Source organism: Bubalus kerabau, chromosome 4, assembly GCF_029407905.1.
Source record: "Bubalus kerabau isolate K-KA32 ecotype Philippines breed swamp buffalo chromosome 4, PCC_UOA_SB_1v2, whole genome shotgun sequence".
In the NCBI taxonomy this organism is placed as follows: Eukaryota; Metazoa; Chordata; class Mammalia; order Artiodactyla; family Bovidae; genus Bubalus; species Bubalus kerabau.
In genome coordinates, this window is record NC_073627.1 from 54,027,850 (window position 1) to 54,052,766 (window position 24,917).

The 24,917-nt window shown below is 41.1% G+C and overlaps 1 long non-coding RNA gene across 1 annotated transcript in view; it reads right to left on the bottom strand.

Annotated features, from left to right (window-relative positions):
* The window catches only part of LOC129651414 (uncharacterized), a 29,996-nt gene extending 27,084 nt beyond the window's left edge, over positions 1 to 2,912 (bottom strand). The window contains exon 1 of the long non-coding RNA XR_008714133.1: positions 2,798 to 2,912. This is a non-coding gene — a long non-coding RNA (uncharacterized LOC129651414). The remainder of the gene's footprint in view (positions 1 to 2,797) is intronic.
* Between the last annotated feature and the right edge of the window lie 22,005 nt (positions 2,913 to 24,917).

Consider the following 24,917-nt stretch of genomic DNA (forward strand, 5'->3'; position numbering starts at 1 on the left):
GCAGAGCTCTCCTCTGAGATCTCCCCATGGCTGGTCATTTCTTACCAATCAGGTCTCAGCTCATGAGTGCCCGCTTCTAAAAGGCCTTTCCTGATCTTGGTGTCTGTGGTTGCAACCTTTCTCCTTTGATGTCCATTCCCTCCCCGGATGACCAGTCACTAGCTACACTTAGCCTGTTTGATTTATTACTATGTGTCTTATTTGTTGACTTGTTTATTATCTGATTCTTAAACCAGAATGAAAGTGCAACACAGCTCCAGCCTCAGCAATAAGCAGTCAACACTCAATAAATATCTGTGAAATGAGCTGAATGTGGGGGAAAAATGAAGTATGAGTTGCTCTAGACTTGAGCATGCATGCGTGCCCAGTCACGTCCGTCTCTTTGCGACCCCATGGACTGTAACCTGCCAGGCTCCTTTTCCATGGGATTTTCCAGGCAAGGATATTGCAGCGGATTGCCATTTCCTACCCTAGGGGATCTTTCTAACCCAGGGATTGAACCCACATCTTCTGCATTGGCAGGCAGATTCTTTACCACTGTGCCACCCGGGAAGTCCTAGACTAGAGAGATACAAATAGAGTGATCTGAGGTATATGGACGTCCCCTTGGCCCACACTGTTACTTTTATAAAGCACCAATAAGGTGTAGTCATATGTCTTATTTTTGTTTGTTTTTGCATATTTCTTTTTCCCCACTCCCCTCTAGACTGTGAAAAACTTGGGACAAGGACCATCTGGTTCATTTTGACACTTGCAGTATCCAAATAAATGCTCACAGGACCCCTTATGGCCCTGCTGATGGAAACAGGCAATTCAGACAAAACTCAGAGACTTTCTGTTGAGTGATCTTGGCTTCACTGGCTGGACAAGTGCCTGCCAGAATAAGCAGTGTCTGCAAGATAAGAAAACAGGTATGTAAACAGGTAGCGGCAGCACCAAAACATAGCCTGGGGTGAGCTCTGCAACCCTGTCTCCTCTGTAGTCTCCATCACACCCTCCAAGTTACCCGCCAAAAGATTCCAGGCAATTCCCCAACCAGATTGCTGTCCTGAGCTCTTTCTGCTTAGAAAACCTAGAGCCATCTGGGTACATGGAAGTCAGACAGAAGCAGCTCCCACTTGACCCAAGTCCAAAAAGAGACTTATGAGAACAGGCCAGCTGAGAGCCAGGGTGCACCACGGAGGCACCATGAGGACCAGCGTCCAACAAAGAACGACTGGAAAGGACTGTTAAATGTTTTAAACATTGCCAAGCTGAGTAACATGACACTGAACTTGTTTTCTTAGCTCAACTATATATAGTTTGCATCCTGGAATTCACTCATACTATATATAGTAGAGTTTTATTCATGCACTCGAACTGATTATGTGTCCTGGACTGAAATGTTCCAGCAGCGCCAAAAATGAAGACAAAATGGAAATCTTCCCTGGACTTACGGGCATGTTCTTTGTGCCCACTGCCGACTTCGCTAATGCATGGCGGCAGCAGAAAGCTAATTGAGATCTGTCATGGAATAACAGGGCAGAGCCTCGCCTGGAAAGAATGCCTCCTTTCAGTCTTTTCCTTGAGGAGTACTTATTGATTTATTTATAAACTGGCTATGGTCACTGTTCAGAATTAATACACATTAAAGAAGGTTTAAAGGCCAAACAATGACCCAACACTTATAAGAAAAGAATCACACAAAGAGAGTTCGTTGTCTAACTCAAGACAGACAGTTCTATGAAACTGCCGACTGTAAATTGTTTCAGTCTTTGGGATGTAAACAATTTTTATTTAACTTTTGGTCTTCCTTGATTCGGAGAAGGCAATGGCTCCCCACTCCAGTACTCTTGCCTGGAAAATCCCATGGACGGAGGAGCCTGGTGGGCTGCAGTCCATGGGGTCGCTGAGGATCGGACACGACTGAGCGACTTCACTTTCACTTTTCACTTTCATGCATTGGGGAAGGAAATGGCAACCCACTCCAGTGTTCTTCCCTGGAGAATCCCAGAGACGGGGGAGCCTGGTGGGCTGCCGTCTATGGGGTCGCACAGAGTCGGACACAACTGAAGTGACTTAGCAGCTTCCTTGTTTAACAAGCAACTTTTCTGACCTGCTTTGAAAAATAAAATGTTCTCTGCCTCACGTATTTCAGGCCGAGAAACTCATTTTAATTCTAGAGTTGCAAAACTCTTTTTTAAAAAGCTACTTTTGGTTATCTTGCCACAACTGGAGGTTTCCCTCCATAGCTCAGTAGGTAAAGAATCTGCCTGCAATACAGGAGACCCGGGTTCAATACCTGGGTCCAGAAGATTCCCCTGGAGAAGGAAATGGCAACCCACTCTAGTGTTCTTGCCTGAAAAATCCCATGGACGGAGGAGCCTGGTGGGAAACAGTCCATGGGGTCGCAAGAGTCGGACACGACTGAACGACTACACACCAGCACCACCACTGGTCCTGTCTGGTGGGAGTGAGCACTGAGGGTCCCCAAGGGATGGCGGGGGTCTTCCTGATGGGGTGCTGTGGGGAACGTTTTGAGTCCAGCATTTGACATCCTTCCTGACAGACTTCCCTGGTGGCCCAGTGGTTGGGGACCTGCCTGTCAATGCAGGGGACACGGGTTCAATCTTGAGTCCGGAAAGATTCCACGAGCTGCGGGGCCACCACAATGAGAAAGAAGCCTGCGCACCGCAACTCGAGAGTGGCCCCTGCTCGCCTCAACTAGAGAAAGCCCGCACACAGCACTGAAGACCCAGCACAGCCAAAAGTAAGTAGAGAAAAATTAAAACAACAACAACCCTTCCTGACAATATACCTCGGTTTAAGCTTGGGGAATTCTCTCTTCATGAACTTCGCATGACGCTCACTTGTTCCTGCTTCCACAGTGGAGTATGTGACCGAGACGCAGCCAATGACGGCACGCTATCTCCTACCTTACCGTGATTGGTTGGGATATGGGCACATGGTTCAAAACAGGCCAGTCAAAGCCCACAAGACTCAATTCTGGGACTTTCATTGGAGCTCTTAGAGGAAAAGCGTAATTGGTTGTTGTGATGTTGCTAGCCTGTAGTGGCCAGGGACCATTGCGTTGGCAACTACAGAACAGAACTAATTCTAAGAAGCTGAGGACTGGATCCCAGTGTTTTCTAGTTTAATGCTTGAGTCAAGCTGTGCCTTAAGATCTATGCCTGGACTTTCTAGCTTACCGCACTCAATAAATTTCTCTTTTGCTGAGATCAATTTGAGTTGGGTGTTCTGTCACCTACATCAAATATAGGTGCCAAGAATTTAGTACCTGAGCAAAAGGCTGAGGATTCATAGGGCTGGTAGAAGCAGTTGGCATGAGGATCTACCCAGATAGCTTAAAGACAACTTTATAGATCCCAATCTGTCTTCCAAATAATTTTTAATACAATTTTGCATTTCATGTATTTAGTTTCGAAAGTCAAGCTAAATAGGGACTTCCCTGGTGGTCCAGTGGCTAAGACTCCGTGCTGCCAACGAAGCGGACTCAGGTTCCATCTTTGGTTGAGAAACTAGCTCCCTCGTGCTGCAACTAAAAGTAGGCGTGCTGCACTAAAGATCCCGCATGCTGCAATTAAAAAATATCCCAGCATGCCGTAACCAACACCCGGAGTTGCCAAATAAATAAAAATACTGTTTTTAAAAAGTCACACTAAATAAAAAGGTATATACAAAATAGTCTATGCCTTCCCTTTTCCCCCTTAAGCTCTTTTACTTCGTGGCTAAAAATTTTTATTATTTTTTGTTTATTCTTCCATTGTTTCTTGTGCAAATATCATCAAATATGAATATATTTTTTATTTCCCCCTTTTTGTTACACGAAAGATAGCATGTTGGCTCTTTTACATGCATTTCATTTCTTCAACATAGGTTCATTCAGAGTGCTTTTCTTTGATATTCTATAGTGCCTTTGATTATTCCTGGGTGCTTTCCACATAATATTTGAAATAGCTCAGAGCCCTATTTAGCATATTCTACCACTTCTCTGCTCTGTTACCCTGGAGACATCTTAGTTTAACACTGGAGAATCCTTTATCTCACCAGAATTAGAGAATTCAAATCAAGGAGCCAAAATAAGGGTCTGACTCTAAAGTTAAGAAAAAATCTAGAAAGTCCAGTCTGAATACTAAAAAACAGACTATTGCACGTGGTAGAGGGAGGATAGCTATGAAAATTAAAATGCTAGAAGTCTAAAGTTCTATACCTAAAAGAGGGATTACCACTGACAAGGATATAGGCAAATATCCCAGAAAGAAGAGTGTATATTGCCACCAAATGACTTATAATTTTGAATAGAAGTCAAATTTAGTCCTCTTGGTTGGGCAAAAAATCTCTGATCAAAGTAATACACTGAGGACTTCCCTGGTAGTCCCCAGTGGCTAAGAATCCACCTGCCAATGCAGGGGACACGGGTTCAATTCCTGGTCCGGGAAGCTCCCACATGCCAGGGAGCAACTAAGCCCAAGCACCACAACTACTGAGCCCATGTGCTGCAACTATTGAAGCCCTCGTGCTCTAGGCCCCGAATTCCACAGCTAGAGAAGCTACCACAATAAGAAGCCCACACACCACAACAAATACCCAGAGCATCCATAAATAAATAAATGTATTACACTGACCTACAGGGTCTTACATTCAAAGATATCTTAATAACTCAGCAGACAGTGGCTTAAACAGGACTGACAATCTCAGAACTCAGCCCTGAAAATACAGGATAATTTACTTGGAACAACGTGAACGAACATTTTCAGATTAAGTCAGTATGGTGGAAGATCTAAAATTAACCTTTTCCCGGCATTCTCTGGCAGTCTAGTGATCTGGACTCGGGGCTCTCACTGCCGGGTGCCCAAGTTCCATACCTGGTTGGGGAACCAAGATCCCATAAGCCACGCTGCTGCTGCTGCTAAGTCACTCCAGTCGTGTCCGACTCTGTGCCACCCCACAGACAGCAGCCCACCAGGCTCCTCTGTCCCTGGGATTCTCCAGGCGAGAACACTGGAGCGGGTTGCTATTTCCTTCTCCAATCCCTGAAAGTGAAAAGTGAAAGTGAAGTTGCTCAGTCGTGCCCGACTCTTAGCAACCCCATGGACTGCAGCCTACCAGGCTCCTCCGTCCATGGGATTTTCCAGGCAAGAGTACTGGAGTGGGTTGCCATTGCCTTCTCAATAAGCCACGCAGTGCAGCCGAAAAATACGTAAACAAAATCAACTTTTTAATAAAAATTATACTTAGCCTTCAACATGAGAGAAAAATGTCTAAAAGAATATGAATTTTAATGAAACAATGGGTTGAAAATGAAAGACTATCTAAAGATACACTTATAGGGATTTCCCTGGTGGTCCAGTGGCCAAGACTGGATGCAGTGCAGGGTGCCTGGGTTTAATGCCTGGTCAGGGAACTAGACCCACATGCTGCAACTAAGAGACTGCTGCTGCTGCTGCTGCTGCTAAGTCACTTCAGTCGTGTCCGACTCTGTGCGACCCCTGAGATGGCAGCCCACCAGGCTCCCCGGTCCCTGGGATTCTCCAGGCAAGAACACTGGAGTGGGTAACTAAGAGACTAGGCACAGCCTAATAAATAAATAATTTAAAGATATATTATAATTTCACAGCAGAGAGACTTGATAATTCACCCTACTCTATTAGGTATTGGGCCTTGGCTAGGATGAACACAGGGTTTGGCACACAACTGACTGCTAAATAGCTATGGGTGAAAAAAGAAATCAGTTTCTTTGCGCAGTGTGTTTATCATTGTTTTATCTTAATACCTAGAGGCAAAACAGCATCTGCAGATATTAACTTAGTTCATTTGGGTAGTCATGTTTTCAGTAGAGGAAAATTGTTTTAAGAAAAGAGATCAGCCATTGAATCTTTATTTTTGTATCATTTTTTCTTCTCTTATAATACAAAATTGTGTGTTGACACACCCAGTGAGGGCTGTTTTCTGTGGACTGGTTAGCTTTTAAGTGGGTTACATAAACACATTTCCATTTTTATGGTTTCATGCAGGCCTTAATTAGAAGTAAATGAGCTAGGCAGTCTGTTCTTTTATCCTTAAAAAAAATTAGCATTTATTGCTTACTTTCCCTTTGATCTTCTAAAATTTCAATTGGGGAGTTAAAAGAGTCATGACAAAAAAAAAAAAAAACTTTAGAAAAATTTTTTAGGTAAATGTATTTGCCACTGTGCTTTACCAAACCACAAACCCCAAGGAATAAATGAAAATTCAAAGCAGACATTCCCAAAGAAAATAAAGAAAAAAAAGAACTTACAGCAATATACTATAGTTTCTGTAAAACATAGGCTGGATAATTAAGGGTTAAAGCTTCATCTTTTCAGTCCTCAAAATGAAATATTTGTTTGCTGGTCAGGCGACATTGTGAATGCATTTCCAGATGCTGAGATTTCAGGAAACAATTATTGAACATACTTTATGCTCAAATACGTACTATTATTAATTAAGGTAAATGTTTTATGCTATCGTCAAATGTCACTAATTTTGTTTGGGGTGCAATAAAGCTACCAAAGAAAATATATTTGGGAGCTAATGCTATTATTCTAAGAAAGAACATTTGCTAAGAGCTAATTCAGCATTAAGCTTATTCCAGTCATGAATCCTTAGGCTCAAAATGTGGTTTAGCTCATAGATTTACACTTTAAAATAAACAAGCTTTCAATTAAAAATCAATAGGTTACGCCTAAGTATCAATTAAGTTTTGCCCTGGGGCACCTACCATTTTCTACATAATAGAAAACAGTTTATTTTCAAAGTTTTATTTCTTCACTAACACCATGTGTGAAAAATACATTCTTGGCACAATATTTGATACAATGGAGTTTGATTACTTACATATGTTTCTGACATTTACAATACCTGCATTGTCCTCAGGAGGTAGTACAGAGCTTATGAGGCTATAGCCTACAAGGAACAGAAAAGCAAGTTGGTTCACAATTTGAATAGACAGGAATGTATAACCAAAGGACAATGGAAACACTCCTTCTTTGTGGCTTTTTTAAAATGTAGTAAACAACTGTCTTTCAAGGATGGATCACCAACCAAAAATTGCTACAAAACAAAATCTTGAGGAAACCTTTGCAGAAGAGAAACTAGTCTATTAGATGAGTAAGTCAAAGAGAAAAATAAGAGAGACAATGAAATCCACAAGAAGATTTGGCCATCAAGTAATCTGAATTTTTATACATTTACCTAGTTCTTGGGGCCTTTGGTTCTATCACGATGCACACCTAAAGATCAATGGAATTAAAAATGAACAACTACAAAAACTACAACCTTCCTTTGGTTTTCTTCTCTCTTACCAGCTGACAACCCCATTACAGTTTCCACTTCTCTTTCTTTGCTCATCGAGGACTTTTGATTCACTTTTACTCTTTACAAATTTAATCGACAATGATGCTGTTATAAATATCAAATTACTCTTCATGAAATTGTCTGCTTTATAATGGCTAAATGTCACCATTAAATTCAAAATCCACTTCGCTTACAAAAATGCATTTAGAAAATGAGTCATTTTTCTTTCAGGGGTTCTCAGAGCTGAGAATATCACAATTTTTAAAAATAGTATCAGAGCACAGATCTTTTACATCTCATATCATTTTACTGGGCATTAAAGTCTAATATATCTGTGGCTCTGTTGCTTTAGTGTGTCAGGGCTATTGTTTGTGTTAGACCTGAGGTTTTACAAAGTAATCAATGAAGGATTAAATTTAATTTAGGTCAGGCTTTTAGCCGCTGGCTATTATGAAACATTTTCTATCACATACAGTTCGAGAACCTCATGATTTTGCTGTTTACTTTGTTAAATTTGCAGCTCCTTCAATTATCTCAGGTTTTTTTTAATCCTTAAAACAAGAGTAACTTGCTTACATTAAAAAATATATAATACGGAGTAGTGGAAGGAGGCTCAAGAGGGAGGAGATATATGTATACTTACAATGGCACCCCACTCCAGTACTCTTGCCTGGAAAATCCCATGGATGGAGGAGCCTGGTAGGCTCCAGTCCATGGGGTCGCTGAGGGTAGGACACGATTGAGCAACTTCACTTTCACTTTTCACTTTTATGCATTGGAGAAGGAAATGGCAACCCACTCCAGTGTTCTTGCCTGGAGAATCCCAGGGACGGGGGAGCCTGGTGGGCTGCCGTCTATGGGGTCGCACAGAGTCAGACACGACTGACGCGACTTAGCAGAAGCAGCAGCAACAGCTGATTCACGTTGTTGTACAGCAGAAACTAATACAACATTGTAAAGCAACTATACTCCAATTAAAAAATATACATGCTTCCCTCACCCTCTGAGATGGCCCACCCTCTGTCTATATATGTGTTCTCCCTGAATAAACCTTTCAAAAAATATATATATTTAATTACCTATATTTAAAAGTAAAATATATACATTAAGCCACCATTGAAGAAAGAAGGAAAAATTCCAAACTAAACTCAAGATGTGGAAATTTCTTTGCCTGGGATTAATTTACTTACAACAGAGAACTCTTTGTCCATGTCTGGTGGAAAAAAAGAGAAGTTCTCATGATCAATATTCCATGAGAGTCTACCCAACAAGTCTGAATTGGATTGCTGTTTTTGAATGTTGTTTGCATAGTTTAGGAAGAAAAGGAAATGTCTAGAGAGAAGGGCAGGGGGAAGAAATAAATTCCTGTGATGTTAAGTCCGTATGTATGCACTCTAATGATTTAAACATTACTCAACACATGCTAGTCAGATCAAGTTGCTAGCTGAATATAGGTCCCAGGAGATTAATAAATGTACCTATCACCTTTGGAGAACTCTAGTTACCGGTCAGCCATTTCCTCTTCCTGTCCTTGCCTCTCAATAAGTAACTTCTGTTTCACATTATCAAGAGTGACCAAGTCCACCTTAAGTAAAACATCATGGTTCTTAATGAGAAGAATTTCAAACGCATCTTGCCTCCATAGTTCGCTTTCAGTGGACAGCCAGGGCTAAAGATTTAACCAAATTTAACTCTTAAAAGAGTTAAATTTTCTTTATAGCCAGTTCTTGCCCTGAGACTAAAGCATATTTGGTTAAGGATACTAAATTGAGACAGGCTCCTTCGTTTAAAAAAAAAAAAAGATTAAGAACAAGTTCTGCAATGTTTTTGTAATAATTCAAACTGAGAGCAAATAAATGTTCCGCTTTTTAGGCACATACCAAAATATGAGTGTATGTTTCATCCTATTTGTTTTCTTAAGTGATTGCCAAGAAAAGACTTTTTATTTTTGCCATGAAGCCTGTGGGGTCTTAGTTCCCTGAGCAGGATTAAACCCAGGCCCCAGCTGTGAAAGCGCTGAATCCTAACCACTGGATTGCCAGGGAATGCCCAAGAAAAGACCATTTTTTCCACACAATCCTGTTTGGATTGGGTCTTTGGGGCACAAATAGATGGATTAAGTATTTGGCTAAAGAGGGACAATGCTACATTCAAAAAGAAAGGACTTCGAGGGATTGATGAAACTCAGACTTGAAGGGACTGTCCCTAATTTGAAATACTTTAGGATATGAGGTGTTGTTGTTTTTTTTTTTTTCTAACAGCCATTTTGGTGGTATTTACCTTTTATACTTTTCTTCTGCAAAACCTTGTACACAACATTCAATTATTATTTTTATTCTCACTCTTGAACAGGTACGCGTTCCCTTCCCCATCCCCTTTGCCTTCCCTCTACTTCCTCTAATACCTGGCTTCCCAGTTCTTCCTCGTCTGTTCACTTCACCCTCTCTTCGCTCTTTCTTCCCCTTCCTCCTGAACTCTGTTTATTTATTAAGCTATGTTGCCTGCCATGTACCAGGCACATTTCTCACAATATCTGAAGCCTTTTCATTTGCTCACCATGGGCAGCCCATGTACTTACTGCCCAGACCTGTTATCCCTGAATCCCTCTTCTTCTGTTCCTCCTTTCTCAAAAGATACAGCAAGGAACTCTAATGCTGAGAACAGATTCAACCAGAATGAAAATGAAAGCCAAAGAAAATGTCCCCACTTCCCCTTCTCATGGCTATGAGGAAATATATGATGTGGGTCTACATCTGCGTTATCTCAGTTTATACAGTTTGTGAGAGAAAGAGATTTGATTCCTGGCTCTGCCACTTACTGTCTGGGTAATCTTGGACGAGTTACTTAACTAGATGCCTGAAATCCTTTCTGAAACAAGGCAATGGTATAAATAAATGATCTTGCTTAAACTTAATTTCCTAATCATAGCTTAGAGATTAAAAGCACGGGGCTGACTTAAATATACTTGGGTGGCAGTCTGGGACTTTCCACTGACTTGATTGAAAGTTTTTGTTTCCTCATTTGTGAAATGGGGCCACTGATAATATCAACCTCATAAGGCTGTGGTGAACACTGAATAAGATAATGCGTTTGTTGTTATTCTGTTGCTAAGTCCTGCCTGTCTCTTTGGGATCCCGTGGACCACAGCATGCCAGGTGCTCCTGTCCTCCGCTGTCTCCCGGAGTTTGCTCAAATTCATGTCCATTGAGTAGCTGATACTATCTAATCATCTCATCCTCTGCTGCCCTCTTCTCCTTTTGCCTTCAATCTTTCCCAGCATCAGGGTCTTTTCCAATGAGTTGTTCTTCACATCAGGTGGCCAAGGTATCGGAGCCTCAACTTCAGCAACAGTCCTTCCAATGAATATTCAGGGTTGATTTCCTTTAGGATTGACAGGTTTGATCTCCTTGCAGTCCAGGGAACTCTCAGGAGTCTTCTCCAGCACCACAATTCAAAACCATAAACTCAGTGCTCAGCCTTCTTTATGGACCAACTCTGACATCCATACATGACCCCTAGAAAAACCATAGCTTTGACTATATGGACCTTTGTCAGCAAAACGATGTCTCTGGTCTTTAACACACTGTCTAGTTTTGTCATAGCTTTCCTTCCAAAGAACAAGCATCTTTTAACTTCATGGCTGCAGTCACCATTTGCAGTGATTTTGGAGCTCAAGTAAATACAGTCTGTCACTGCTTCCTCTTTTTCCCCTTCTATTTGCCATAAAATGATGGGACTGGATGCCATGATTTTAATTTTTTGAATGTTGAGTTTTAACCCAGCTTTTTCACTCTCCTCTTTGACCCTCATCAAGAGGCTCTTTAGTTCTTCACTTTCTGCCGTTAGAGTGGTATTATCTGCATTTTTGAAGTTGCCAATATTTCTCCCCGCAATCTTGATTCCAGCTTGTGATTCACCAGCCTGGCATTTCACATGATGTACTCTGCATAAAAGTGAAATAAGTAGAATGACAATAAACAGCCTTATCATACTCTTTTCCAGTCTGTTGTTTCATGTAAGGTTCTAATTGTTGCTTCTTGACCCCCATACAGGTTTCTCAGGGGACAGATAAGGTGGTCTGGTATTCCCATCTGTTTAAGAATTTTCCACAGTTTGTTGTGATTCATGCAGTAAAAAGGCTTTAGTCAGTGAAGCAGAATTAGATGTTTTTCTGGAATTCCTTTGCTGTCTCCATTAGCCAATGAATGTTGGCAATTTGATCCCTGGTTCCTCTGCCTTTTCTAAACCCAGCTTGGACTTTGGAAGTTCCCAGTTCAGGTACTGCTAAAACTTGAAAGATTTTGGTACTCCAGGTACTGCTAGCTTGAAAGATTTTGAACATAATCTTGCTAGCATGTAAAATGAGTACAATTCTCTGGTAGTTTGAACATTCTTTGGCATTGCCCTTCTTTGAGATTTGGAATGAAAACTGACCTTTTTCAGCTCTGTGGCCACTGCTGAGTTTTCCAAATTTACTGACATACTGGAGCTATTAGTAATTGCCTTCTGCTCTTCCCCAGTATTATATTGGATACCTTCCAATCTGAGGGGCTCATCTTCTGGTGTCATATCTTTTTGCCTTTTCATACTGTTCATGGGGTTCTCCAAAGAAGAATACTGAAGTGGGTTGCCATTTGCTTCTCCAGCAGACCATGTTTTGTCAGAACTCTTCAGGTACTGCTAAAGCCTAGCTTGAAAGATTATGACCCGTCCGTCTTGAGTGACCCTGCATGGCATCGCTCATGGCTTCATTGAGTTATGCAAGCCCCTTCATCATGACAAGGTTGTTTTCCACAAAGGGGAAGATAATGCATAGAAAGATTTTAACATAGTGCCTGGCACTCCATGAATGTTCATTATTATTATCACTGATGCTACTATTTTTAGTAAGGTAGTATCATGACAATTAAAATCTTGGAGGGTGTATTAAGAAGCTAAATGTGAGATATCACTTTTTTAAATTATTATTTTGGTTGCACTGGTTCTTTGTTTCTGAGTGCAGGCTTTCTCCGTTTGTGGCAAGCGGGGGCTACTCTTCATCAAGGTGCACAAGCTTCTTGTTGCAGTGGCCTCTCCTGATGTGGAGCACAGACTCTAGGACACTCAGGCTTCAGTGTTTGCAGCACACAGTCTCAGTAGTCGTGGCCCTCGGGGCTCAGTAGTTATGGCGGATGAGCTTCATTGCTCTGTAACATGTGAAATCTTCCCTGACCAGGGATCGAACTTATGTCTCCCACAGTGGCAGGCGGATTTTTGTCCACAATAACACCAGGAATGGCCGAGATACCACTTTACAGAAATAATCAACTGTGAAACAATAAGAAGAAATGTATATATATTGGTCTCTGCTCCTGATTCCTGGGATAGAGCTCCTAAGATCTTTTTAATTTCCTTAGTGATAGAATCTGACACCAATCTTCCAAATCCTTTAAAATTTCCTGGTTGATAGGGATGTTTTTTGTTCTAATGAGGTGATTCTTGGTGGGCTCCTGGATGGAGGTTGGCTCCCCAGAAAGAACATGCTGTGAATAGAAGCTTGAAAATTCCAGTTCCCTCCTCCTGCCTTTCTACAGAGAAGGGGAGAGGCTGGAAATGGAACGAATGATCAATCAGGCCTATGTAAAGAAGCCTTTATAAACATCCCAATCATACTGGGATCTGAGAGCTTCTGGGTTGGTAAGCACATCTACATGCCAAGAGTTTGCTTTACCCAATTCGCCAGGAACAGAAGCTCCTACGCTTGGGACACTTCCAGACTGCATCCCGTGTATCTCTGCAGCTGGTGTTCTTTATAATAAACCAGTATACATAAGAGTTTTCCTGAGTTCTGTGACCATTCTTGCTTTTTGGCCTTTTGCTTCTTGCATTTGGCTGTGCTGGGGGTTCCTTGTGGCGCATGGGTTCTTCGTTGCTGTGAGTGGACTTACTCTAGCTGTGGCGAGTGGGAGCTAGTCTTTAGTTGCAGTGTCTGGGCTTCTCATTGCGGTGGCTTCTCTCGTTGTGGGGCACAGGCTCTAGAGAGGGCTCAGTAGTTGTGGTGCATAGGTTTAGTTGCTGCAAGGCATGGGGGATTTTACTTCCCCAACCAAGGATCGAACCAGTGCCCCCTGTATTGGCAGGCAGATTCTTCACCACTGGACCACCAGAGAAGTTCTATTCTTGAAAATTATTGAACCCAAGGAGAGGAGCAGAGGAACACTGATTTATAGCCAGTGGGTCTTTATCTGGTGATTTTCTTTATCACCATCTGGTGATGGTCTTTATCAGGTGATTATCTGACACTTGAGATTAGCATCTGCAGTGGAAACAGTCTCAATCAAACGGTGCGATTGAGCCCTTAACCTGTGGATCAAACGGGTTAAGGAAACTCCAGGTAGATGGTGTCAGAACTGAATTGGATTGAAGCATACTCAACTGGTGTCGGAAGTTGCTTGATGTGTAGAAAACCCACACATTTGGTGTCAGATGTATTGTATGGTAATAGTGGGAGAATCAAGGAGAAACACAACAGTGTTTTTCCAACTCACCTGCAAGCACATTTAAGTAATACTGTCTCTACTGTTACTTAGTAATGCCCTGTTTTAAAATAAGTTTATTGTCTTTTATGATTATCGAAGTGAAAACATACATGGTTGTGTGTTCTATGTTTTTTTAAACTTTAAAAAAAATATATATATATATGCTGTATACCTGAAACACTTAATATTATGTTTCAATTATATCTCAATTTAAAACTTTTTAATGTGCATATATGTATTTATTTAAAAAAAATAAGGTCATACTGTACATACTATTTACGACTTGCTCTTTTTCATATAACAGTACATAATGGACATGTATCTATGTAAACAAATATGAAACATCATAATTTTTTTCTCTTAGAAAAATTCTACCTTGTGAACTGTCTTGATTAAAGAGTATGTCCTTAAGAATATATGTATGTATATATATATATATATATATATATATATATATATATATATATATCTTAGGGTACTATCAGCCTCCAGAAAAAGCCAAGGCAACTGACTTGCAACAGTTGCATATGAGAACATCTATACCAACAATGAGTCTTGGTAAATTTTATATCTTTGTAAATCTGATCACACTGGATCAACCAAAGAGCTGTCAAATGCCTCAAGCTGGGGCCAACCAAAGTCTCTTCAGGACTTTTATCTTGTCTGGAGTGACCCAGAGATGGAAGAAACCTTAGGGGGAGATAGTTGAGCAGTTCTTTCTACCAAGACATTCTGGAATTGCCAGCCTCCTTCCTTCTTCTTCAGCCTTCTTGATCTCTTCTGTTACATCCTCACAGCTTTCCATAAAATTTCCTTTTCCCTAGGTAGTTAAAATTAGTTTATGTAGCTTGTAACCAAATTGAAATATCAAGCAGGTTGTTGAATATATAAATCTGGGGCTCAGTCAAGGGGAAGTCTGGGCAGGAGATATAAATTTGGGAGATACCAACAATACTATCAACTCCAGAAGGAGATGAAGTTAAATCTCCAACTCCTAACCTACTCCTATGCACTAATTTATTTAGAATGAATCTGACTTTTAACTTACCTTGCAGAAAACAGAGCAAATTAACCATACAGATTCACTTACGTATTATAGATGTGTTTGTAATGAAAAAAAATTTATAGATAGATATATACAAACACATGCATACATATATATACACACACACATATGCACACTGAATTAACATTATAAAATTAGTGGGTTATTTTATAATGAAACCACAGTAAGCAAATGAAATTTTTGAACTGCAGCCCAGGTGCACCTTGGACATTTCTTTAAAATTCAAATTAATTTCTCATATTTTCATCATTTTGCCTAAGCAAAGAAGATATTAATTTGTCATTTCATTTAGCTCTTCTCATTTCCAGCCTAAGAACAAAGCCCAAACTCTAAATGTTGGTCCAGAAATGTGCCCTAAGATTACTAAACAGTGTTGCATAAAATAATAATGTTATTTATTTTTGTAGCAATTTTGCCATGCAACTACCTGGAATTTAATGCCAACTTCCTCGGTATTTATGTACCCAAGCCAATTTCCTTGGTATTTATATACCCAAATGAACAGAGTTCAGTATTGTACATGGTACCCTCTGAATCAAAAGGCCTTTCTTCAGAAAAGATTAAAAAACCATGAAAAGAGTGTTTTGGTGCCGAGTCTCATAAACCTGCAAAAACATGAAGGAAGTTGGGGGAAAGGGCAATTGGGATGTGAGACAGTGTCTCTACTTATGCCATGCCTAAATTTGTTCTGTGTGTGTGTGTTTTAAAATTTTTTACTGAAGTATAGTTGATTTACAATGCTGTGTTAGTTTCCAGTGTACAGCAAAGTGATTCAGTTATATCTAAATTTGCATCAACAAGTTCCCTTAGGAAGTGGGGTGGGTGGGTAAATTAAGAGTATGGGATTAACAGATATACAATATCATATTAAAAATAGAGGGACTTCCCTAGTGTGGTTAAGACTTCATCTTCCATTGCAGGGTGTGAGAGTTTGATCCCTGGTCAGAAAGCTAAGATCCCACATGCCTCATGGTCAAAAAGCAAAACATAGAATAGAAGTAATATTTTAAAAATTCAACAAAGAATTTAAAAATGCTCCACATCAAAAAAATCTTTTAAAAAATGAGTGCATAAAAAACAAATCTAAAATAGATAAACAACAAGAATTTATTGTACAGCACAAGGAACTATATGGAATGTCTTGTGATATCCTATATTGCAGAAGAATTGGAAAAGAAAGGAATATAGATATATACATATATATGTATAACCAAATCACTTTGCTTTACCCATGAAATTAACATGTCAACTCTACCTCAATTAAAAAAAAAAGCCAAATTTCCTTAGATGATGTAAGAACAGTGCCCAGCACTTAGCAATAGTGCTTGAGTCAAATATTTGTTGACATTTTTAATAAATGATGCTGTTTAAATGAAAGTTAGTTTGCATATAAGTGAAAAATTGGATGTATAATGTAAAAAATTCCATTTTTTGTTATTAATTAGAAAGTATTAGAACTAGAAGAATTATTAGAAGTGACTTAAGTTGCTTCTTATACCTCAATCATAAGCAAAAACTTTCCATAAGTCATTAAAATCAGACACAGTACTTATGTTTTCAAAAAATGAAAGGCAGTTTTATTGTTCTATGTATCCTTAATTTTGGTTCTTCTACCTGATTAGAGTTTCAGTTACAGTTGCTACATAATAAATTGCCCCTCAAATTTAGTGACGTAAAACAACAATCATTTGCTTTTGCTTGTGACTCTGTGAGTCAGGAAGCTGACGAGAGCTCGAGGGGTCACTTTTATCTCAGGCTCTCTCACCTGGACGCAGTTAGCTTTTGGCTGGGACTGAAGTCATCTGAAGACCCGATTGGGTCGGACATGAAAGATGGCTCACTCACATGTCTGGCAGTTGCGGCAGGCAGTCATCTGGGAGCTCAGTTAGGTCCTGAACCATTTGTACATGATCTCTCCAGCAAGGTGGTCTCAGGGTTTTCAGACTACTTCATTGGTGGCTGACTTCCAGCAGAGCCATCTTCGAAGAGAACCAGGAGGAAGCTGCAGCACCTTTTATGACCCAGCCTCAAAAGTTGCATACCATCACTTCCTCTGGATTTTATGGGGCAAAACAGTCACAAATTCACCTAGATTCAAAAGGCAGAGACATAGAGGCTACCACTTAATGGGAAAACTATTAAAGAATTTTGAGGCTATGTCTTTAAAATCACCAGAGCCACGTTAGAAAAAGGGTAAGCTATGACCTTACCATGTATGAGACTTTTCATTTGATTTGGGGGCATAACGATCTCTAGGTTACATTTTTTTACACTTTCTATTATAGAGAATTTTAAACATATAAAAGCACGCAGGGACTTCCCTGGTGGTCCAGGGATTAAGGTCCATGGTCTGGGAAGCTTCCACCCGCCACACGGCAACTAAGCCTGTGCAGTGAGCCTGCGCACCTAGAGCCTGCGCTCCACAACAGAAGCTACTGCAACGAGAAGCCTGTACATCCCGATTAGAGAGTAGCTCCCACTCACCGCAACTAGGAAAAGCCCAAGTGCAGCAACAAAGACCAGCGCAGCTAATGAACCAACGAACAAAATCAAACCCGGAAGTAAAACTGCCGCAGTCACCAACTCGTGTCTGACTCTTCACGACCCCGTGCACTGCAGCAGGCCAGGACTCCCTGTCCCTCACCATCTCCCAGACTTTGCCCAAACTCATGTCCATTGAATTGGTGATGCCATCCAACCATCTCATCCTCTGTCGCCCTCTTCTCCTTCTACTTTCAGTCTTTCCAAACATCGGGGTCTTTTCCAATGAGTCAGTTCTTTGCATCAGGTGGTCAAAGTATTGGAGCTTCAGCATCAGTCCTTCCAAAGAGTATTCAGGATTGATTTCCTCTAAGATTGACTGGTTTGATCTTCTTGCAGTCCAAGGGACTCTCAAGAGTCTTCAACACCACAGCTCAAAAGCATCGATTCTTCAGCACTCAGTCTTCTTTATGGTCCAGCTCTCACATCTGTACATGACTACTGGAAGGACCATAGCCTTGACTACATGGACCTTTGTCGGTGAAGTGATGTCTTTGCTTTTTAGCACACTATCAGGGTTTGTCATAACTTTCCAGCCAAGAAGCAATTGTCTTCTAATTTCAGGTTTTGTTTTTTTTACTAAAGACATCTTTTACTTGTTTGTCTACCAGGAAGCAATAAAAATCCATCTGTCTACACTACAGACAGTGGACCCCCCCCACCCCTAGTGCTGGATCCTGGGGTCTCAGGATACTAAAATCAAAGCCCTGGTATTTAAGGCATCAATTATTTTTCTTTTTTTTTACACAATGTATCTTTTATTTTTGTGATTATGGAATGTACATTAAAGTGTCTCATTGTATTTTTATTTTATTTTTTTCAGTACATATTTTATTTTATTTTATTTATTTTGGGGGGGGTTCTTTTTAAATTTTTTTTTTTTTTTTTTTTTACTTTACAACATTGTATTGGTTTTGCCATACATCAACATGCATCTGCCACAGGTGAACACATGTTCCCCATCCTGAAACCCCCTCGCACCTCCCTCCCCATACCATCCCTCTGGGTCATCCCAGTGCACCAGCCCCAAGCTTCCTGTATCCTGCATCAAACCTGGACTGGTGATTCGTTTCTTATATGATATTATACATGTTTTAATGCCATTCTCCCAAATCATCCCTCCGCCCCCCCGACAGAGTCCAAAAGACTGTTCTATACATCTGTGTCTCTTTTGCTGTCTCGTATACAGGGTTATTGTTACCATCTTTCTAAATTCCATATATATGCGTTAGTATACTGTATTGGCGTTTTTCTTTCTGGCTTACTTCACTCTGTATATAATTTCAGGGTTGCATTAACAATCCAGGGATTTTAACATTTAACAATCCAGAGCCCAAAAAGAGGAAATCTGTCACTTCTTCCACCTTTTCCACTTTTATTTGCCATGAAGAACTATCACATAATCCAGAAATCCCACTACTGGACATACACCCAGAGAAAAACATAACTCAAAAAGATATGTGCCCCCCAGTGCTCATTGCAGCACTGTTTACAATAGCCAAAACATGGAAGAAACCTAGATGTCCATCGACAGAGGAATGAATAAATACGACGTGGTCCATGTATATAATGAAATATTACTCAACCATAAAAAGAAATGAAATTGGATCATTTGTAAAGACGTGGATGAACCTAGAGACTGCCATACAGAGTGAAGTCAGAAAGAGAAAAACAAATATTGTGTATTGATGTACCTATGTGGAATCTCGGAGAAGGCAATGGCACCCCACTCCAGTACCCTTGCCTGGAAAATCCCATGGACAGAGGAGCCTGGTGGGCTGCAGTCCATGGGGTCGCTAGGAGTCGGACATGACTGAGCGACTTCACTTTCACTTTTCACTTTCATGCATTGGAGAAGGAAATGGCAACCCACTCCAGTGTTCTTGCCTGGAGAATCCCAGGGACGGCGGAGCCTGGTGGGCTGCCATCTATGGGGTCACAAAGAGTCGGACACGACTGAAGCGACTTAGCAGCAGCAGCAGCAGCAGCAGCAGCATGTGGAATCTAGAAAAATGGTATAGATGATCCTATTTGAAGAGCAGAAATAGAGAATAAATGTATGGACACCAGGGGAAGAAGAGAGTGGATGAACTGGAAGACTGGGACTGACATACACGCACTATTGATACTGTGTGTAAAATAGACAGGGGCTTCCCTGAGGGCTCAGTGGTAAAGAATTCACCTGACAGTGAAGGAGATGAGAGTTCCATCCCTGGGTTGGGAAGACCCCCTGGAGATGGGAATGGCTACCAATCCCAGTATTCTTGCCTGGAGAATTCCAGGGACAGAGGAGCCCAGCAATCTACAGTCCATGGGGTCACAGAGAGTTGGACCCGACTGAGCGACTAACACTTCACTTCATAAAATAGATAACTAACAAGAATCCACTGTATAGCTCAGGGAACTCTAATCAGTGCTCTGTGGTGACTTAAATGGGAAGAAAACCCCCAAAAGAAGGGATATATGTATACATAGAGATGATTAACTTTGTTGTACAGTAGAAACTAATACAACATTGTAAAACAACTATATTCCAATAAAAATTAATTTTAAAAATACAAAAGGTGGTATTTTATTTCAAAGATTCTTTCTCCACTTATTATCTGGAAGAGCTCCATAAAGAGGAATTTTTCCTTATCTGCATTTGGTTACCCAAGGATTCATTTAGCATAGGAAAAGCAGAATGGCAGAACAATGCTTGGTTCATTCCCTATGTTTTCCAGGATTTAAAACAGTTAGTCGATTACTTTATAAAATTCAAACTGGAATTTATTATGCAAAAAAAACCTTTAGAAGGGATAGTGTATATACATCAGTGGCTTTTTGTTTTGTTTTTACATTTTAATGACATATATAAATAAAATCTAGGAATTCTAAAATTGGCAGTGGTGTATGGCCCCAGAGAACATTCTGCCTAGTCAAGCACACAAAGGAAGATTTTGGGAGAGATCTGGAAAATTATGGAAGTGGTGTGTATGAATATTTGAGAGACATGGTTGATTATATATAGATGATGTGCATGCGTGCATGCTCAGTCGCTTCAGTCATGTCAGATTCTTTACGACCTCATGGACTGTAGCCCACCAGGCTCCTCTGTCCATAGGATTCACCAGGGAAGGATACTGGAGTGGGTCGCCATGCCCTCCTCCAGGGGATCTTCCTGATCCAGGGATCGAACCTAAGTCTCTTATGTCACCTGCATTGGCAGGTGGGTTCTTTATCATTAGGGTCACCTGGGAAGCCTCATGAGGACGACAAGGGTATCAAAATGCTTGGGGTAATTTGGATGAGTTTATAGACAAATAGGCAAATGAAAAAACATGGCAGTTTTTAACAAAGGAAAAATATGGATTGTGTGAAAAAGGAGGTATAGTTGTCAATACTACTTGGCTTGTCTGTCAACAACATTTGCTTGGTCATAATAATGTAAAGACTGACTTTTAGTTCATTTCTCTTTTATTGGCCTTGCCACTCAGCTTTACGGAATCTCAGTTCCCTGACCAAAGATTGAACCCAGGCCATGGCAGTGAAAATACTAAATCCTAATACTAGACCACCAGGGAACTTCCTAAACATTGACTTTGATATAACAAAAAGTATGCAGATGACACCGTCCTTATGGCAGAAAGTGAAGAAAAACTAAAAAGCCTTTTGATGAAAGTGAAAGAGGAGAGTGAAAAAGTTGGCTTAAAGCTCAACATTCAGAAAACGAAGATCATGGCATCCAGTCCCATCAATCCATGACAAATAGATGGGGAAACAGTGGCAGACTTTTTTTTTTTTCCAGCTCCAAAATCACTGCAGATGGTGACTGCACCCATGAAATTAAAAGATGCTTATTTCTTGGGAAAAAAGTTATTACTAAGCTAGACAGCATTTAAAAGCAGAAACATTACTTTGCGAACAAAGGTCCATCTAGTCAGTTCAGTTCACTACAGTCGCTTAGTCATGTCCAGCTCTTTGCGACCCTATGAACCGCAGCACGCCAGGCCTCCCTGTCCATCACCAACTCCCGGAGTCCACCCAAACTCATGTCCATTGTGCCGGTGATGCCATCCAACCATCTCATCCTCTGTCGTCTGCTTCTCCTCCCTCCTTCAATCTTGCCCAGCAGCAGGGTCTTTTAAAATGAGTTAGCTCTCTGCATCAGGTGGCCAAAGTATTGGAGTTTCAGTTTCAACATCAGTCCCTCCAATGAACACCCAGGACTGATCTCCCTTAGGATGAACTGGTTGGATCTCCTTGCAGTCCAAGGGACTCTCAAGAGTCTTCTCCAACACCACAGTTCAAAAGCATCAATTCTTCGGCGCTCAGCTTTCTTTATAGTCCAACTCTCACATCTGTACATGACTATTGGAAAAACCATAGCCTTGACTAGACGGACCTTTGTTGGCAAAGTAATGTCTCTGCTTTTCAATATGCTATCTAGGTTGGTCATAACTTTCCTTCCAAGGAGTAAGCGTTTTTTAATTTCATGGCTGCAATCACCATCTGCAGTGATTTGGAGCCCAGAAAAATAAAATCAGCCACTGTTTCCACTGTTTCCCCATCTATTTGCCATGAAGTGATGGGACCAGATGCCATGATCTTAGTTTTCTGAATGTTGAGCCTTTAAGCCAACTTTTTCACTCTCCACTTTCACTTTCATCAAGAGGCTCTTTAGTTCTTCTTTACTTTCTGCCATAAGGGTGGTGTCATCTGCATATCTGAGGTGATTGATATTTCTCCTGGCAATCTTGATTCCAGCTTGTGCTTCCTCCAGCCCAGCATTTCTCATGATGTACCTTGCATATAAGTTAAATAAGCAGGGTGACAATATACACCCTTGACGTACTCCTTTCCTGACTTGGAACCAGTCTGTTGCTCCATGTCCAGTTCTAACTGTTGCTTCCTGACCTGTATACAGGTTTCTCAAGAGGCAGGTCAGGTGGTCTGGTATTCCCATCTCTTTCAGAATTTTCCACAGTTTATTGTGATCCACACAGTCAAAGGCTTTGGCATAGTCAATAAAGCAGAAATAGATGTTTTTCTGGAACTCTCTTGCCTTTTCCATGATCCAGCAGATGTTGGCAATTTGATCTCTGGTTCTTCTGCCTTTTCTAAATCCAGCTTGAACATCTGGAAGCTCACGGTTCACATATTGCTGAAGCCTGGCTTGAAGAATTTTGAACATTACCTTACTAGCATGTGAGATGAGTGCAATTGTGCGGTAGTTTGAACATTCTTTGGCATTACCTTTCTTTGGGATTGGAATGAAAACTGACCTTTTCCAGTCCTGTGTCCATTGCTGAATTTTCCAAATTTGTTGACATATTGAGTGTAGCACTTACACAGCATCATCTTTTAGAATTATCCATCTAGTCAAGGCTATGGTTTTTCCAGTATTCATGTATGAATGTGAGAGTTGGACTATAAAGAAAGCTGAGCGCTGAAGAATTGATGCTTTTGAACTGTGGTGTTGGAGAAGACTCTTGAGAGTCCCTTGGACTGAAAGGAGATCCAACCAGTCCATCCTAAAGGAAATCAGTCCTGAATATTCATTGGAAGGACTGATGCAGAAGCTGAAACTCCAATACTTGGGCCACCTGATGCAAAGAGCTGACTCATTGGAAAAGACCCTGATGCTGGGAAAGATTGAAGGCAGGAGAAGGGGATGACAGAAGATGAGACGGTTCGATGGCATCACTGACTCAATGGACATGAGTTTGAGGAAACTCCAGGAGTTGGTGATGGACAGGGAGGCCTGGCGTGCTGCAGTCCATGGGGTTGCAAAGAGTTGGACATGACTGAGTGACTGAACTGAACTGATTGATATGCTTGGGTTTCCCACATGTCTCAGTGGGTAAAGAATCTGCCTGCCAGGCAGTTAGACACAGGTTCAATCCCTGCATGAGGAAGATCCCTTGGAGAAGGCAACCCACTTCAGTATTTTTGCCTGGTGGCTACAGTCCATGGGGTCGAAAAGAGTCAGACACAACTGAGTGCACACTTACGCACACATACACACAAACACATTGCATTTATAAATATAGTAATTAACCTTAAAAAAAGGATATATTGTCCATGTAATATGAAAAATATAGAAAAAAGAGAGCTGCAAAGTAAAGCTTACTCTAAGATCAGAAAAAAACACACACAGAAATGTTTCTGTTTACATTTTACCTGTGGGTTTAACAATGATTTCTTTCATCCACTTATAGGGGCTTTCTTAAAAAATCAATATTTTTCTTTGCTTCCAGTACATTCTCAATCATAATCACTAGCTTCCAAGTCCTTCACAGCTTATTTCAAGTCACTTTATCTTATCATCTCATTCCTAATTCTAAACTTGATTTCAAGCTGAATCCTCTTCTGGAAATGGCCTACCAGTCGAACTTATCTCTCTGAACTGCCCCAATCCATCATGGAGTAGTGGTTAAGGGCTTGGAGCTCTGGAATCCAGCAGACCCAGTTCCATCCCTGCTGGGCCACCTGGGGATTGGATGATCTCGGGGAAATTACTGTTTGCCTCAATTTCTCCAGTTCATGAGGATAGTGTTAGTAACTATTCCACAAGTGCAGAGGTTAAAAGAGGCTTTCCAGGTGGCTCAGTGTTAAACAATTCAACTGCCAATGCAAGAGATGACAGAGACTTCGGTTTGATCCTGGGTCAGGAAGATCCAATGGAGGAGGGCATGACAAGCCAATACTCTTGCCTGGAGAATCCTGTGGACAGAGGAGCCTGGAAGGCTGTAGTCCATGGGGTCACAAAGAGTCAGACACCACTGATTGACTAAGCACAGCACAAAGAGCACCAACCCAGCTCTCAAGGACTCAACTCCACTGGCTGGGAATGAAGGGAAGAATAGGATAGAGTTAAAGGCAAAGCGTTCAGCAACACACAGACCTGGCATACCAGTCACAGCCTCCCTAGAAAGATGACAGTAAGGAAGGATGTACTGCAAGTGATTTCCTCCAAAAGGGTGAGCTCGGGTAACCACAGGGCATTGGACAGTAGCCTGGAATAGCAGTCCCAGACTCAAAGTCCCAAGGAGAGAAAAAGGAAGGAGAGGATTCTGCAGAGACAACACAGCCAGATGAAACCACGTCACCTTACTTCCCCCTTATCTGTGGGGCTATCCTGTATGGCAGTCCCCATACCTTTTGGCACCAGGGACCAGTTTCATGAAAGACAATTTTTCCATGAATTGGGGGAGGGGGATGTTTTCAGGATGATTCAAGCCCATTACACTTATTTTGCACTTAATTTCTATTATTATTACATCAGCTCCACCTCAGATCATCAGGCATTAGATACCAGCTAAAACAGACTTAATCAGAGCCAGGGGGGCTGTTGATGCAACTGATGCAGGTTGGCCTCTGGAGTGCAGAAGAACAGAAAGTGGGTCTGGAGGGAAAGATGGAGATAGTCAGCACTGGGGCTCAGATCCTTGCTCTGTAACTACCAGCTGTGTGATCTTCAACAAGTCCCATAAGTT